The sequence below is a fragment of the Pongo pygmaeus genome, chromosome 5, assembly GCF_028885625.2.
Source record: "Pongo pygmaeus isolate AG05252 chromosome 5, NHGRI_mPonPyg2-v2.0_pri, whole genome shotgun sequence".
In the NCBI taxonomy this organism is placed as follows: domain Eukaryota; kingdom Metazoa; phylum Chordata; class Mammalia; order Primates; family Hominidae; genus Pongo; species Pongo pygmaeus.
This window is the reverse complement of record NC_072378.2, coordinates 30,430,686-30,448,247: the sequence shown is the minus strand read 5'-3', so window position 1 is coordinate 30,448,247 and position 17,562 is coordinate 30,430,686. Positions and strand designations below refer to the sequence as shown.

General features: G+C 47.1%; 2 pseudogenes; one reads left to right on the top strand and one right to left on the bottom strand.

Annotated features, from left to right (window-relative positions):
• Nucleotides 1–2,683: 2,683 nt before the first annotated feature.
• LOC129038153 (actin, cytoplasmic 2-like) lies at nucleotides 2,684–3,770 on the top strand (annotated as a pseudogene).
• Nucleotides 3,771–14,571: 10,801 nt separating this feature from the next.
• Nucleotides 14,572–17,562, bottom strand: part of LOC129039012 (MHC class I polypeptide-related sequence B-like) — a 41,347-nt pseudogene continuing 38,356 nt past the window's right edge.

Here is a 17,562-nt window from a genome sequence, read left to right as displayed (position 1 = left end):
AAAATGGCCTCAATTAATTTAACATCATAGAAGTCATCAAAAAAGTAATTCTGGGTATAGAGATGAGTAGACAGTCTCTATAAAGATATATATATTCCTGAATGTTATAATGGCACCATCACCACCTCTATTCTCCTCACAGGACTCTGCTTGCTCCTGGGTGCATTTTCCAGGGTCCCGTAACTGTGTGGACATGAGAGTTTTCAGGACTACAGATGATTTTTTGGATCCTGATCATCCCTTTATTTGGAATGTGATGAAGGAGCATACAGAACATAAGACCCCTCTGGTCATCTCATGGGGGAATTAGAAAACTATTGGCCCCTAGACCTGTCAAGAACAACAGAATGTAGTCTGAGTCCTTCACTTTTCAGAGAAGTAAACAGGGCCCTAGAGCTGGTCAGTTCCACTCTGATAACTAGAAGTAGAGCAGATAAAAGTACCCAAATTCCTGAAATCAGGCCAGGGTGCTGTCGGCTGCAGTGGACTAGAATTAATAGAAAAATGGGGCTCAAGGTCCCTGCCAAAAGAGGCGAGTGATTTTGAGGCCAACTGGCTCTGGTGGACTCTGGGAGGCAGAGGCCAGATCCATCACTAGAGAACAGAAGTGAAGGAGGGAAATAGGAGTGTACTTAAGAGATACGTGTGTATATTTATGTCTTTCTCTGTGTATATGTGTGTTTCATAGTGTGTGTGTGTGCAGAGAGAAAGCTCCTATCAATGATCTAGATTGTACTTTTTGCTTAAGGATCTAGGGGAAGTGAAAAGAGGGGATAGGTTTGAAGGCAAAGGTAAATTGAAAAAAAAGGGCCAAGATCTGTCTCCTTACTCTGTAGAAACCAGAGAGAAGGGCCGCTGGGAGTTATGGAAGGTCAGAGCAGCTCAGGCAGCCCAGGGATGCCACAAAGGTCCACATGGGGTTGGAGGGCACACAGCAAGCGCATGAGATCTAGGGTTGGGAAAGGGATTCTCCACTCCTGTGTCTGTTGCGTCTTCAGGTCAGAGCAAAGCTCTGCAGCCATGGACTCTCCTTCAGTGCCTCTACTCCCAGGGCCAGGTCAGCCCATACTCAGCTCTGCTTCTCCATCGCCTGGAGCACTGGGGTCCCTATTTCCCTTGGGGTTGGGTCATTGCCTTTCAGGGGAATCTGAGGCATTCTCTGAGATCCCTAGATTTGACTTCAGGTGATGTCCAGCAGGGAGGAGGAGTTTGGAGTTTCCTCTGAAGGGGGAGTGAGAAAAGCGTTATCACGGGAACCTCCCATGACACATAGAAGCAGGGTTGGGGGCCACGGGCTTCTTGAAGAAACCTCAGAATTTGGGCTCTGCTGGAGCCAGGAACCATGCCCAGGCAGGAGCTGCAGGGCCCTGAGGGGCCCAGAGCTGCCTTGTGATACCTGCTCTTGGGTCTTCTTTCCTCTCACTGTCCTGCTCGCTTCCTAATCTGCTCCTGAGATTAGGAGCAGCAACTTGACTTGCAACTTGCCACTTGACTTTATGTCCCCGGTCCCATTTTGACCACAAGCCTGATCTCACCTAACATCATTAGGGGCCTGGAGAGGAAACAAAGTCTGAGAACATCTGGGTAGGGTTGCCCTGTGCCAATCATGGAGCCCCCCCAGGCTGACGGGGAGTGAGCATCCCTGGATGTGATGCTCTGGAGCTTAATACCCCAGTCAAATTCCTTCCCTCTCTAAGGGCTCTGACTGATGGCACTTCCAGTAAAGGCAGTGCGGGTGGCATCTCACAGGCCAGTCTGACACCCACTCTGTACCAGCTTCTAGCTCAGCCTGGATAGCAGAGACAGGCAGGACATTGACTGTTGAGGGCTGACCGTCCCACGGCTGTCTGAGTTCTCTTAGGGCCAGGAGCTCACCCCACTCAGGCTGCTGTCCAGTGTCTATCACTGTTCCTGGATGGCCCTGAAAGTTTAAATCAATGAATGAACAAATTAATAAATACCATTCTATAGCAGTTGTGGTTATCAACAGTGTTTTGGGAACATCTTGGTAATACTTTATTCTTTGTGTTTAGAGATCAATTTTACCTCTTGGAAAAACGGATATGAAGATTCAGACAATGATTATTTAAAATGTGAAAACATCCACAGTAATTGTAACATAGAATTAAGAAAAACAAGAACAACATGGTTTAAAACAGATTTGGCCCCTTTAAAAGGCATTGCTCTCTGTGGAAGTCTTGGAAGACACTCTGAGTAAAACAGAATCATTCCATTCCCTATTGAAATGCAAAAAAAGAAGACAATCAAATTGTCCTTTGCTCTTTCTATAAAATCGTTAATCAAGTTTCTTTGGACCTCTGTGGCATAATATTACTGGAACAAAAGCAGTTTCTTACAAAATGGTTTCCTTTTTCTAGGGTGCCAGAAACACTGGCTCTGGTGTTCGGTGGGAACTGCAGCTGCTGAGCATGGCATATCGGGTAGGAAATGCACTTTGGAGTCCTCCACTGTGTTCACCAAATAGAAGCGTTACTCTGTTTGCACACTAAGTCAACCAACAAACATGTGAAAACTTAGAGTGGACTGTGTTTCATGACATTTAAAATTGTTGTAAGGCTGGTCTCAGTTGACACTGCCAGCCCAGGCACTGTGTCCTCTCGCCACTGGCCTGCCCGCTCCTCTGCCAGTCGCAGTGGAAGGAGAGATCGTGGCGTTTGTCATTGACAATGGGTCCGGCATGTGCAAAGCTGGCTTTCCTAGGAATGACGCCCCCGAGCCATGTTTTCCTCCATCTTTGGGCGCCTCCGGCACCAGAGCATAATGGTGGGCATGGGCCAGGACTCCCACATGGGCGATGAGGCCCAGAGCAAGCAAGGCATCCTGACCCTGAAGTATCCCATCGAGCATGACATCATCACCAACTGGGACGACATGGAGATCTGGCACCTCACCTTCTACAACAAGCTGTGCATGGCCCCAGAGGAGCACCCGGTGCTGTTGACCATGGCTCCCCTGAACCCCAAGGCCAACAGAGAGAAGATGACTCATCATGTTCAAGACCTTCAATACTCAGGCCATATACATGGCCATCCAGGCCGTGCTGTCCCTCTACACCTCTCGGCGAACCACTGGCATTGTCATGGACTCTGGAGACTGGGTCACACACATGGTGCCCATCTATGAGGGCTATGCCCTCCCCCACACCATCCTGTGTCTGGACCTGGCTGGCTGGGACCTGACCCACTACCTCATGAAGATTCTCACTGAGTGTGGCTACAGCTTCACCACCATGGCTGAGTGGGAGATCATGCGCGACGTCAAGGAGAAGCTGTGCTACGTTGCCCTAGACTTCTAGCAGGAGATGGCCACGCTGCATCCTCCTCTTCCCTGGAGAAGAGCTACAAGCTGCCCAATGGTCGGATCATCACAATCTGCAATGAGTGGTTTCGGTGTCCGGAGGCACTGTTCCAGCCTTCCTTCCTGGGCATGGAATCTTGCGGCATCCACGAGACCACCATCAACTCCTTCATGAAGTACGAGGCAGACATCTGCAAAGACCTGTGCCAACGCGGTGCTGTCAGGTGGCACCACCATGTACCCGGGCATCGCCAACAGGATGCAGAAGGAGATCCCTGCCCTGGCACCCAGCACCATGAAGATCAAGATCGTTGCACCCCCCAGAGCACAAGTACTCGGTGTGGATCGGCGGCTCCATCCTGGCCTCACTGTCCACCTTCCAGCAGATATGGATTAGCAAGCAGGAGTACCACGAGTCCGGCCCCTCCATCATCCACTGCAAATGCTTCTAAATGTACTGCAAGCAGATGCATAGCATTTGCTGCATGGGTTAATTCAGAAGTATAAATTTGCCCCTGGCAAATTCATACACCTCATGCTAGCCTCACGAAACTGGAATAAGCCTTTGAAAAGAAATTGTCCTTGAAGCTTGTATCTGATACCAGCACTAGATTGTAGAACTTGTTGCTGATTTTGACCTTGTATTCAAGTTAGCTGTTGCCCTTCGTACTTGTTTAATACCCTGTACATATCTTTGATTTCAACCCTTAGTACATGTGGCTTAGTCACTTTGTGGCTGATGTAAGAACGTGCTTTTGGAAGACAAGTCTGTGGTTTGGGGGGGTCTGCGTGGCCAGCAGTCTCTGATCAATGCAGGGTTTTAATGTGTCAGGGCTGAGTGTTCTGGGATTTCCCTAGAGGCTGGCAAGGGCTCCTGAACCAGTTGTTTCTGTCCTGCTGGTCTGTCAGAGTTGGAATAGTCCAAGCCATAGGGCCCAGTTTCCTTTCTTAGCTGATGTTTTCCTGCCAGAATGCTGCGGGCTGTTACTTGCCTTGAGTTGGAAGCGGTTTGCATTTATACCTGTAAATACATTCATCCTTTCAATTTATGTAAGGTTTTTTTGTACACAATTCTTGATGCTTTAAAGAGATGACAACAAATTTTGGTTCTCTACTGTTATGTGAGAACATTAGGCCTCAGCAACACGACATTGTGTAAGGAAAAATAAAAGTGCTGTGGAAAAAAAAAATCATTGTAAGGCTAACAGTATAAGAGGAAACCACATATCAACTCATTTGCTCCTCATGACACTCTCTGTGGTAGGTACTAGCTTTATGGCCCTCACTTAATGATGACCTCACTTAATGGTGGCAGAAGCAGCATTTTAAGAGAGGAAGACAAACTAGGTTTACTAGTTTAGTTTTTTTTTTTTTTTTTTTTTTTGCCACAGTTCTGCAAACAAACAGACATCAACAATAAAGGAAAAACAGCACAATCTCAAAACAAAACAAAAAAAAGTGGGCTGTGCATAATCACCCTCATTCCCATTGATTAGCATTCCCATCAGCCACATTGTTTATTGGAGAGTATACTTCTGCCTGAAGAAGATAAGTAGTTAGTAATGGGTCAATCTGGAGGTCAAATATCCCTTCATTAAATGTCCGGGGGTTTTTGCACAAACACTGTTGGCCTTCTGGACTCTTAAAGACCAGTGGGATGGAGTCTGAACCTGCAAGCCCAGAGTGCCAGAGCTCCCCAGAGGATACAGTCAGGTTCTTGGGAGCGACTGGATGGGAAGGTTCATGATGACTCAGTGAGCAGTTCCCAAGGAGAGCCTGAGGCAGATACAGAGGAAGGAAGACCCAGGGGCTGGGAATGCCCTCGGAAGCCCAGGCTTGACTTGAATCCTCTTCTCTGCATTTTCCCTACTCCCTTGATGGACACCCACTCCCTCTTCCTTTATTTTTGGAAGCTGCTGCTTTTGCTTCACTCAGGACTGCCAGAGGTTTGAGTTACAAACATACCCATTCCCTTTGGGCAATGTGCTCTAGGTTTCCATTGGAGAGCCTGTACTCCTTACCTCTCATCTCCCTCTCCAGTTTGCCACGAAGTCCAAGTGACCCAATGCCCACCTCTACCCTTCCCTCGCCTCTACTAAGGGCACCCTTCCTGCTCCGGAATGGGCCTGGTGAGGACCTGCAGGATGGCCTGAGTGGGAGCTGCCCCACGGGCCCGAGGAGTTCCTGGAACCCCTCCGCACTGGCTCACCTCCCACACCAAGCTCGCTGCATTCTTCCTGCACTGCGCTCTAGGTATTGACCGCTCCTGGACAGTGTGGCGGGTGCCTGGCAGCCCAGGCTGAATTGGAGCTTGGGAGCTGAGATTCTCTGCTGGGGATTCCCGGTTCCAAGAGGTGGGGATTCCGGCTTTAGGAGAAAAGGCCTGGATAGAAACCAGGAGACCAGTACAGGCTCTGGGACCAGTTAATTGATCTGTGTTCAGTAGAGAATAGCAAACATGAATTTTACTTTTTCTCGTGTAACTTTTTTCAGACACCATTACACCCAGGCTCCCTTCCCTGGACACAGAGGCTGCCTGTCCTGGAGGTTTTTTTTGTGGAATTAAAGTCTCTTGGGCTCAGCTCTCCTCAGGGGTGGTCAGAACTCACCAAGCATAGAGCTGCAGACTTCTGGTGGTTAAATAGGGAATAAAAAGACCACACCCATAATCTTTCTTCCTCTTGCTGCAGTGCCCCTCACTTAGTCACCTGCCCTGGGTGGAAGATTCTGGGGCCCTCCTGGGTTCCAAACCTGTGGGCTCCAGGTTCCCCATTTTCACGTCTAATCTCACTGGAACCCCTCCCCCCGACACCATTTTTGACCCCCTCCACAGAACACCCTGGGCTTACTAATGGACCAGGTCCTCCTGAGAGGGGCAGGGAGGTGGAGAGGAAGTGTGGACGCCGAGCATCTGCTGGGCAAACCTGAATCTGGGGCCTGACCTCGCCGGGAGCCAGTGAAGGGGCCCCATGGGCCCGTGATGGCTTGGTGGCTCCTCTCCCATCCTCTGCTCTGGGCCGCAGCCCCAGGCTCACAGCCACGTCCTGAAGCCACCAGCGTTGTGCCCTCTCGGCCACACAGGGGAAGGAGTGGACTGGACAGAAGCAGTGGACTCTGGGCGCTGTCAAGGTCACTGTTGTGAAAAACTGAGAGAACGGATGTGGACACAAGGTGGCCTGGGCCAGAGGCCTTGTGTCTGCCTCTCTTCACAGCTTCCTCCTCCCAGGGAAGCTCCCCGTGTAACCTCAAAGCAGAGAGTGGTTTCCAAATGGACCCCCACAGTGCCCGATTGGGCCATCCTGCCCCAAGCTGGAGGGTGGGTGCTCATGGGGTCCCCAGGCACCAAGGGTCCCACCTGCGCAGACCCAGTCTCTCCTCCAGGCTCGGCTGGGCCTGCAGGGCTGCAATCAGCTTGGCTCCGAGGGAGGCCTCGGCCGGCGCTGCCCAACTCAGACAGCCTTCCTGGCCCACCCTGTCAATAACTGACACTCTAATCAAGAGTGCTAGGTGCCTACGCTGTTTGTGTGTCTCTTCATTGGTAAGGCTGCTCTCATGCTTGACTTATAATGGAGAGCAATAACACACTGCCGCATCCCTCCCCACCACCTGCATGTCCAGTAGTGTGCCTGGTTTGCTCTTGTATGGAAAAATAGAAGGAATCGGACTCATGCCTTCTCTTTACTTAGACTGATTTGAAAGTTCCCTCAAAAGCCTGTTACATAAGGCATAGCATGTGATATTCTGGCTTTTACCCTGAGCCCTGGTGAACAACAGGTGGTGACCCCAAGGGACCTGCTTCGCATGGCAACCTCGCACCTCTCTCAGCCCTCTCCCAGTTTCTCCTCTTTGCCTTGTAAGTTCAGTTTCACCCCAAACACTGCCTTTGGCTATTTTATGGCTGCTATTTGCAGCTTGAGGGACAGATTTTTCCTGCCTTTTGCTCACCATCTGCTCCTGGGACCCCAGCCTGAGTGGAAGAGGTCTTGGAGAGTGGCTTGGACATTATTAATCAGGTTTTCTCCACACCAGCACACATACACGCCCATGTACACACACACACACACGCATGCCAACACACACATGCACTTTCTTGTGGAATCTGGTGGCTATGGTGTTACGTATACCCACACGAATTTGTGCTTAATGGATATATCAAGCAGTCTTCATTGGTTACCCACACCCACTGTTATGCTTTATGAACAAACTCATGCGTTCTTTCCTAATTAGACTGCATATTTCCTTTGCTTTTCTAGCAGACTGGATAAAACTTCCAGCCTTGGAGTCAGGCTGTCTGGGTCCAAATCTCAGCTTAGCTTCTTAGTAATTGTGTACTCTTGAGGAAATTCTTTAATCTTCTCTAGCCATCAGTTTCCTCACCTGTAGAGTGGGGCGATAACTGTTCCTACTTCGCAGGAAGAATGTGAGGATTAAGTGCACACAAAGCATCTCGTATAGCATCTGACACCCAGTGAGCATGGAATAGATGTTTACAGGTCTCAGTCCTCACAGCAATCCTGTGAGTAGGTACAATTTTTATCCATTTCAAGGTGAGGAAAATGAGACTAATTTGGCTACGGCAATGGAGGAACTGAATATAAAATACACTTCAAGTTTCAAAGATTTAGTGTGAAAAAAGAATGTAAAAAGTCTAATGAATACTTTTTATATTGAGTACATGTGGCAATGCTAGTATATTAGCTATACTGGGTTAAATAAATATACTATTAAAATTTTTTCACTTTTTAAAAAAAATTTATTAATATGGCTACAGGAAACATTTAAATTACACATGTGGCTTTCATTCTGTTTTTATTGGACAGAGCTGATTTTGATAATGAAAACAAATCCACTCACAACCTGTTTTCTGAGTGTGAAATAGCTAGCACAGAGAGTGCTGGTAAATCCCTTCTTTGTGCTAAGCACTTTGTAACAGCTAGCTGAGGATTGGAGCCTGTCACTACTGAGCCTAATTTTCAATACTGAGTCTATCAATAGCAGTACTGATACTACCAATATGCAGCATAACTACTAAACTGAAGGCAATTTCTCTTTTTTACTCCAACTCAATTACTTACCTCTGTTCGTTCAACTGAAGGGAATCAGGAAAAGATAAACCACTACCCTTGTCCCCCAACTCCACAAGAACCATGCAGTAGGAGTAGGAATCCTACCTCCTGGCCGGGTGCGGTGACTCATGCCCGTAATCCGGGCACTTTGGGAGGACAAGTTGGGTGGATTGAGGCCAGGAATTTAAGACTAGCCTGGGCAACATAGCGAGACGTCATCTCTACAAAAAATTTAAAAAATTAGCCGGGTGTGCTGGCACTCGCCTGTAGTTGTAGCTCGGGTGACTGAGGTGGGAAAATCACCTGTGCCTTTGGTTTGAGGCTGCAGTGAGCTATGATCACACCACCGTACTCCACCCTGGGTGACAGAGTGAGACCCTTTCTCAAAAAAAAAAAAAAAAGTCTTACCTCCTGAGGGTCCTTCTTACTGTAATTTCTAAAAGTGCCCCACCAGCCTCCTGAACCTAATTGACTCAGTACTTAATGCAAGTGGGTGAGTGAGGGCAAGATGTTGAACTTGCCTCAACCTCAAGCCCTTCTACAATCAGTATTAATCCATTCATAAAGTTGGAACCCTCATGGCCTAAACACCTGTCATAAGACTCCACCTCCTGATATGGTTGCATTGGGGATTAAATTTCCAACACATGCATTTTGGAGGACACATTCAAACAACAGCACAGGTACTTTATATTAGTTTTATAATAACTCTCTCAGGAAAATGGTGTCATGTACAAGATGAGGAACTGGAGCCCAGACAGGTGAAGCCCCACAGCATAAGTCACACAGGTAGGAAATGGCAAAGTAAAAATTAACACCCAGGACTCCCTGGGCTTTGCCACCATGCACATTACCTTCTCACTGGATATCACCTGACAGAATGAGACTCAGGTAATTAGGAGGATCAACCAGGGAGAAGGGGAAAGTGGACATAACCAGAACTAGAACACAGATCAGGGAATGCAGTTCTGGGTGGCCCATGGCATTGGAAGCCCAAGGATGGATTGAAAGTAGTTAAAAAACAAAAAGAATAAGGTGCAAAATGGACAAATGAAATACAAGTGATGCTCAAATACAGCTTTAATTTTACTTTAAAGTTTGCCACAGCTCATCTTGGGAGTGTGAGGAGAATGAAGAAGATTCTGTTAAAGGGTCACGGGAGAGAAACGGTGTTCATGGGAAGTGGATTATGATTTCTTTGGACTCCATTTGCTTCCTTCCAGACACACTAGAGCAGGTGTTGGGTCCCAAGGCCTCAGGTAGCCCTGTGTCTGTGGCTTTGCTTGGTGCAGCCCACGTGACTTCTAGTATGGGTTGGAGGCTGATGCCTGAAGCTTTCCCAAGTGGGCGTTGCGTGCTGCTACCAACTCCAGTTCTGGGGTCCTGCTGGTGGTTGGGTCCTGGTGGCAATCAGGTTCTGCTCTCACCACCACACAAGGCACTCTCTCCGGTGGCCTGGCTTCCACGGCTCCACTAGACATTTTCCTGGTGGGGTCTCTCTGTGGCAGCTCCACCTCACATTTCTACTTAGCATCACTCTAGTGGAGGCTCTCTGTGGTGTCTTCACCTCTGCAACAAATCTCTGCCTAGTCTTCTAGGACTTCAATGACATCTTTGAAATCTGGGTGGAGGAAGCTTCCACAGCTCTTATTTTCTGCAAGCCTGCAGAGTTAGCATACCCTGCACACCACTGAGGTCTATGATTTGTACCTTCTGGAGCTGTGGCATAGGCCACACCTAGAGCCACTGCTGGGGTGGCCACTGAGTGAGTACTGTGCTGGGGTGTAGGGAGCAGCGTCCCAAGGTGGTCCTGGGCAGTGAGCTCTTGGAGACAGCCTGTCCCCTGAAACTATTCTCTCCTCCTAGGCCTCTGGCCCTATGACAGGAGGGGCAGCCTTAAAGATTTCTGAAATGCCTTTGGGGTCTTCCATTCTCTTGAGAAATAGCATCTGGCTGGGCCGGGCACAGTGGCTCATACCTGTAATCCCAGCACTTTGGGAGGCAGAAGTGGGTGGATCATGAGGCCAAGAGACAGAGACCATCCTGGCCAACATGGTGAAACCCCATCTCTAATAAAAATACAAAAAAATTAGCTGGGTGTAGTGGCACGTGCCTGTAGTCCCAGTTACTCTGGAGGCTGAGGCAGGAGAATCACTTGAACTCGGGAGGTGGAGGTTGCAATGAGCCGAGATCACGCCACTGCATTCCAGCCTGGTGACAGAGCACGACTCCATCTCCAAAAAAAAAAAAAAAAAAAAAGAAATAGCATCTCACTGTCTTCTATCCCTTGCTCTTTAACAAATGGTCACTGAGGTATATCCTTGGTTTCCTCCCCTGAAAATGCTTTTTCACTCTTCACATGGCCAGGCTCAGTTTTCCAAATCTTTCTGCTCTGCTTCCTTTTTAATTATAAGTTCTGTCTTTAACTTATTTCTTTGCTCCTGAATCTCAGTGTAAGTGGCCAAAAGTAACCATGTAGCTGTTTTTATATTTTGCTTAGAAATTTCTTCTGCCAGATATGCTAATTAATCACTCTAAAGTTTGGCCTTCCACAAAGAGCTTGGGTATGGACAAAGTTCAGCCAAGTTCTTGGCGAATTTATAACATGGATGGCCTTTAGTCCAATTTCCAATACTTTGTTCCTCAGTCTCATCTGAAACCTCATCAGAATGGTCTTTAATGTCTACATTTCTATCAACATTCTGGTCATGACCATGTAATAAGACCATGTAACAAATCTCTGAGGAGTTCGAAGCTTTCCCTAGTCTTCTTGTCTTCTAATCCCTCACCAGAATCTAGGCTTCCTCCTCCTCCAGATTGTTCCAGTTTCTACCCATTACTCAGTTTCAAAGCTGAATCCACATCTTCACGTATTTGTTATCAGCAACCCCCTACTTCTCAGTACCAATTTCCTGCCTTACTCCATTTTCTGTTGCTTTTAACAGAACATATGAAACTGGGTAATTTGTAAAGAAATGAAATTTATTTCCCATAGTTCTGAAGACTGGGTAGTCCAAGGTTGAGGGGCTGTATCTGGTGAGACCTTCTTGCTGATGAGGACTCTGCAGAGTCCTGAGGCAGTGCAGGGCATTGCATGGTGAGGGAGCTTGGTATGCTAGCTCAGTTCTCTCTTCCTCTTTTTATAAAGCCACCTGTCCCATTCCTGTGATAACCCATTAATCCATTAACCCATGAGTGAAGGCAGAGCCTTATGATCCAATCACATCTTAAAAGTTCCACCTTTAGTATTGTCACATTAGGGATTAAGTCTCAACATGAGTGTTGGAAGGAACATTCAAACCACAGCAGTATGAAAACAATATTCAACTCCAAGGGATATGGTCAAGATTGCAGGTGGTAAGGAATAGCCTAGAGAATAGGAATAGGCTAAATTTGCTAGAGATGTGCTGTGGAATTATTTGTCTGTATTTCTAGCTATCACCTTAGCTTCCTTAACTCCATTTCATCACATGAATATGAACAAATAAATTGAGATCCAGGTTCTTATTTTTAACAGAAAAGTAAGAGGCTGTGGCTCAGTGCACCATGATGTTGAGACAGGGACGGGGACATCTCAGCCACACTCCTCTAGAACAGGGAAGGAACACAGGTCAGTGTAAGAAAGGAGCTCATGATGGAAACAGAGGTGGGCTGTCTCTCCACTTCCTCACATTAACAGGGACACAGATACATTTAGATGCCTTTGCAGAAAGAGAAGCCAGAGTCTCTTGAAGTCACAAAGGGGAGGCGTGAAGAAATCCTGCATCTCCATCCCTCACAAGGCAGTTGTCTCAGGCTACAGAAGAAAATAGCCATGAACAAATTCAGGCCAGTCATGGTAAGTGGTGACACTCTGAACAGCCCACCACACAATAAAAAATTCCCAGTCAACGAATCCCCATTACCCATTACTATCCCCTCTGCCCCACCCCCAACCCACTTCAGGCCCTCCAGGATTTTATCTTTACAAGCCTTGAGTGACACACCAGAGCCCTGGGCACTGTTGCTGCCTGGGGTAGAAGAAAAAATGGACTTGGCCGAGCTTGGTGGCTCATCTTTGTAATCCCAGCACTTTGTGGGGCAGGCAGATTTGCTTGAGCTCAGGAATTCCAGACCAGCCTGGGCAACATGGTGAAACCCTGTCTCCACAACAAAATACAGAAGTTAGCCGAGTGTGGTAGCATGTGCCTGAAATCTCAGCTTCTTGGGAGGCTGAGGTGGGAGTAGTGCTTGACCTAAAATTTTGCCACTGCACTCCAGCCTGGGCAACAGAGCCAGACCCTGTCTCAAAACAAAACCAAAACCAAACACAAACCACTGAAATTCCATAAAATAAAGAAAGGAGGGGAAACAACAATAACAACAAAAAACAGGACCTGGTCAAAGCCCACTGGAGATGTGGCTCGAAGATGAACTGTGGGCTGGGTGAGCTCCTCCATGGGCTCCTGACCACAATATTGCAAGTATTTCAGGGATCAGCCCTCTTCATACTTACCGGCAGCCTGAGAGTCGCTCCCTCCTTTTCTATCTGTAGGAAGAAAATGTCCTGTGAGAGGCCAGGGAGGAGGCAGGGCCACGAGGTCCTAGAGGAACCCCCAGGACTCGGATCCCAGAGTTTTCAGAACTGTGACTGCAGACCCAGGGCAGGATCAGGAACAGGAAGAAAGGAGATGTGGGTTCTAGACCAACCATCCTCCTGAGATCTGTCCTCAGCAGGGAACTTCCCCTGACCTGTGACTGCTGGAATCAGGTCCCCATCACCACAATCATCAAGGTGATAAATCTGTCCTTCGTTGTCACAGGTGCTTTGCAAAAGAGAAAGTGCTGGCACAGTGCCGGGGTCACTCACCAGCCTCGCTCTGGTTGTAGTAGTGAAGCAGGGTCCACAGGTTCACTCGGTGAGTCAGTGCCTGGGCCCTGGCTCTCAGTGTTTCCTCCTCCCAATACTCTGGCCCCTCTTGCCCCACCCACGGCTCCATCCTCGGACTCACGGCGTCGTCGAACTGCACTAACTGCGTGTTGTCCACGTAGCCCACGTCACTGAAGCGGGGCTCCCCGCGGCCGGGCTGGGACATGGCGATGTAGAAATAACTCAAGGAGTGGGAACCTGGGGGCGAGGAGGGGCCAAGTCTGGAGGTTAATGAGCAGAGTAGAGGAAGGGGGCGCAGTGGAGGGGGGCAGGGGGAATGGAGGAAAGGGTTGGGGCAGGGGTGGGGAGTGGGGTGGGGCGTTGACACGGTTTCTCTGGGTCCTGTGCCTCGCCGGGCGGGCCCCTTGGTCCTCCCTCCTGAGGCCGTTTCCCTCCTGACCCTGCACTCACCTGCCCAGGTCTTGGTCAGCAGCAAAGCCATGGAGAGCATCAGGAGGAGGGTTCGGGGCGCCATGACCGCCACCCTCGGGATCTGGGGAGGATCTGAGTTCTGGTGGGTGCGTGGGGACTTTATAGTCGGGAATCGTGGTGACGCTGATTGGCTCTCTAGAAACCTGACACCCAATGGGAATGAGAACTAAGGCCTAAAAGTCCAGGAAGAAGGACCCGACATCAGTTTGGAGAGCAAGAAGTGAAACTCCTGGCAGTGTGGAATCCTCAAAGCTGAATTTCCCAATCCCGACTCTGCCCTCAGGGCCTGAGACCCTGAGAGCCACGCCCAGGGACCTGGAACTTTGTCCTGCTCCTTTTCCTCCTACCTCAACTGCTCTTTGTCACACTATCTCCCTGAGTCCTGGCCCAAGAACTGTTTAAATCAGTGTTTTGTTTTTATTTCCGCCCCACGCCCCACAAGGTCTCACTCTGCTGGCCAGGCTGGAGTGCAGTGGTGCAATCCTAGCTCACTGCAGCCTTGATCTCCTGGGCTCAGGCCTTGATCACCTGGTCTCCAACCTCGGCTTCCTGAATAGCTGGGACTACAGGCCCATGCCACCACACCCAGCTATGGAGTTTCACCATATTGTTCAGCATGGTCTCGAACTCCTGGCCTCAAAGGATTGCCCACCTCTGCCTCCCAAAGTGCTGGGATTACAGGTGTGAGCCACCGCACCTGGCCTTAACTCTGCTTATCTTTGAAAAATAGGATTTGCTTCAGGAAGTTGCCTTTGCAATCAAACCAGCTGAAACTGGTTAGAACGAAGATAGCCGGCCAAACGACTTAAAAAGGGCCTCAGGCTTCATTATCATCCTGTTTCTGTGCTAAATGGCACTCCCACCAGCGCCATGACAATTGGCAATCTCCATGACAATGACTGGAAGAAATCCTAAAAGGACAAAAAAGAAGGCTGTAATGCTGGTTCAGAGAAGTTCACCCGCAGCCCCCACGCCCCCGCCCCGCCCCCGACTTCCCATAAAATACATGATCATTCCTCCCCTCACTTTTAATTCCCTAACGCCTTCATTAGAGCAAGCCTATATTTTTACCCCCTCACCCTTCGCTAGCCGAGAAGTTGATTTGCCAGAGCTGTTCCCACCTTTTCACTTCCTGGCCAGGAAATAAAACTTGCTCTGCTTGATGCTCACTTTTGGTTTCATGTATTGGCTCTGCAACTCCCAATGGGAAAAGATTCCACCTTCTGGAGCTGTTACCAGAAAGGGGTCCCCATCCAGACCCCAAGACAGGGTCTTGGATCTCATGCAGGAAAGAATTCAGGGCAAGTCCACAGTGCAAAGTGAAAGCAAGTTTATTAACAAAGAAAAGGAGTGAAAGAATAGCTACTTTATACAGAATAGGTCATTCCCAAAAGGAAAAGGAAAAGGAAAAGAACAGGCCCGTCCTAGGTACAATGCATGTTCATATATAGGATAACAAAAATCATGGGGAGATGTGCTCTACTACAAAGGTTTGTAATAAAGGATTAATTTTTTAAATCACTGTATTTTTACAAGAATCGATATTATTGTCTTTAAAGCAAATTTAGGAAGGTGTCTGTTCTCAAGATATCAGAATATCAGGACATTCTTGAGTCTGGTCTGTTCAGTAAGCATTATCATTCTGATCTCTTAACCATACACCTCTAGAGGCTAGGAACGCCTAACCTCCTGGAAATACAGCCCAGCAAGTCCCAGCCTCATTTTCCTAGCCCTCATTCAAGATGGAATCGCTCTGGTTTGAAGGCCTCTGACAGACTTTCCAAGATTTTTGATAACAAGAAGAGTGATTATTTTGCATTTTTGCAAGTATCATTCTTGTCTGTCTCAAATGATACATTCTACTTTTTAAGTTGTAACTTTTATTTTAGATACAGGGGGTACATGTGCAGGTTTGTTACATGGCTATGTTGTCTGATGCCGAGGTTTGGGGTATGGATCCTGTCACTCAGGTAGTGAGCATAGTACCCATAGGTAGTTTTTCAACCCATGTGCCCACCCTCCCCACTATAGTCGTCTGCAGTGTCTGTTGTTCCCATGTTTATGTCCATGTGTGCTCAGTGTTTAGCTCCTAATTGTAAGTGAGAAATGCAGTATTTGGTTTTCTGTTCCTGCATTAATTCACTTAGGATTATGGCCTGTAATTGCATCCCAGACATTCTCTTATTTTGATTGACGTGTGTATTTAAAAAAATCTGGCCTTACACAAATATCGAGTTGAAAAAGGGAGGATTATTATTATTGCTGTTGTTTTAGAGACAGCGTCTCGCTGTGTTACCCAGTCTGGAGTGCAGTGGCGTCTGTAGCCTGGAACTTCTAGGCTCAAAGAATTCTCCCGCCTCAGACTTCCCATTAGCTGGGACTACATGTGGGAGCTACCACGCCCAGACTGGGAGGATTTTAATAGCTTTTTCATGTAATTGTGGATATTCATCTTTCACATTACACAAAAGCTATACAAGTGTTCATTTCTTTTGAAAACAAATAATTCATTTTTAATTTTAAAATTTTTATTTTATTTTTTTAAAATATGTTTTACTTCGATAGTTTTTGGGGAACAGGTGGTGTTTGGTTACATGGATAAGTTCTCCAGTAGTGATTTCTGAGATTTTGGTGCACCCATCACCCGGGTAGTGTACACTGTACACAACGTGTAGTTTTTCATCCCTGATCCCCCTCCTGCCTTTCCCCTTGAGTTCCCAAAGTCCCAAAGTCCACTGTATCATTCTTTTACATTTGCATCCTCATAGCTTAGCTCCCACTTATAAGTGAAAGCATATGATGTTTGGTTTTCCATTCCTGAATTACTTCACTTAGAATAATGGTCTCCAACTCCATCCAGGTTGCTGTGAATGCCATTATTTCATTCCTTTTTATGGCTGAGTAATATTCCATGGTGTGTGTGTGTGTGTGTGTGTATGTGTGCATATATATATGTGTGTGTGTATATATGTATACATATACACACACACAGAAACACACATATACATATATGTGTGTGTGTGTGTGTGTGTGTGTGTGTATATATATATATATATAATCACATTTTATTTATCCCCTCATTGATTGATGGGCAGTTAGGCTGGTTCCATATTTTTGCAATTGTGAATTGTGCTGCTATATACATGCTGTGCAAGTACCTTTTTCATATAATGACTTCTTTTCCTCTGGCTGCATACCCAGGAGTGGGGTTGCTGGATCAAATGGTAGGTCTACTTTTAGTTCATTAAGGAATCTAATCTCCATACTGTTTCCCATAGTGGTTGTGCTAGTTTATATTTTCACTAGAAACATAAAATTGTTCCCTTTTCACTACATCCATGCCAACATCTATTTTTTTTACGTTTTGATTATGACCATTCTTGCAGGAATAAGGTGGTATCTCATAGTGGTTTTGATTTACATTTCCTTGATAATTAGTGATGCTGAGCATTTTTTCATGTTTGTTGGCCATTTGTATATCTTCTTTTGAGATCGTCTGTTCATGTCCTTAGCCTGCTTTTTGATGGGATTATTTGTTTTTTTTTTCTTGCTGATTTGTTTGAGCTCCTTGTGAATGCTGGATATCAGTCTTTTGTCGGATGCATAGTTTATGAATATTTTCTCCTACTCTCTGAGTTGTCTGTTTACTCTGCTGATTATTTCATTTTCTGTGTAGAAGCTTTTTAGTTTGTAATCAAGTCCCATCTATTTATTTTTGTTTTTGTTGCATTTGCTTTTGGGTCGTTGGTCATGAACTCTTTGCCTAAGCCAATGTCTAATGGAGTTTTTCTGGTGTTATCTTCTAGAATTTTTATGGTATCAGGTCTTAGATTTATG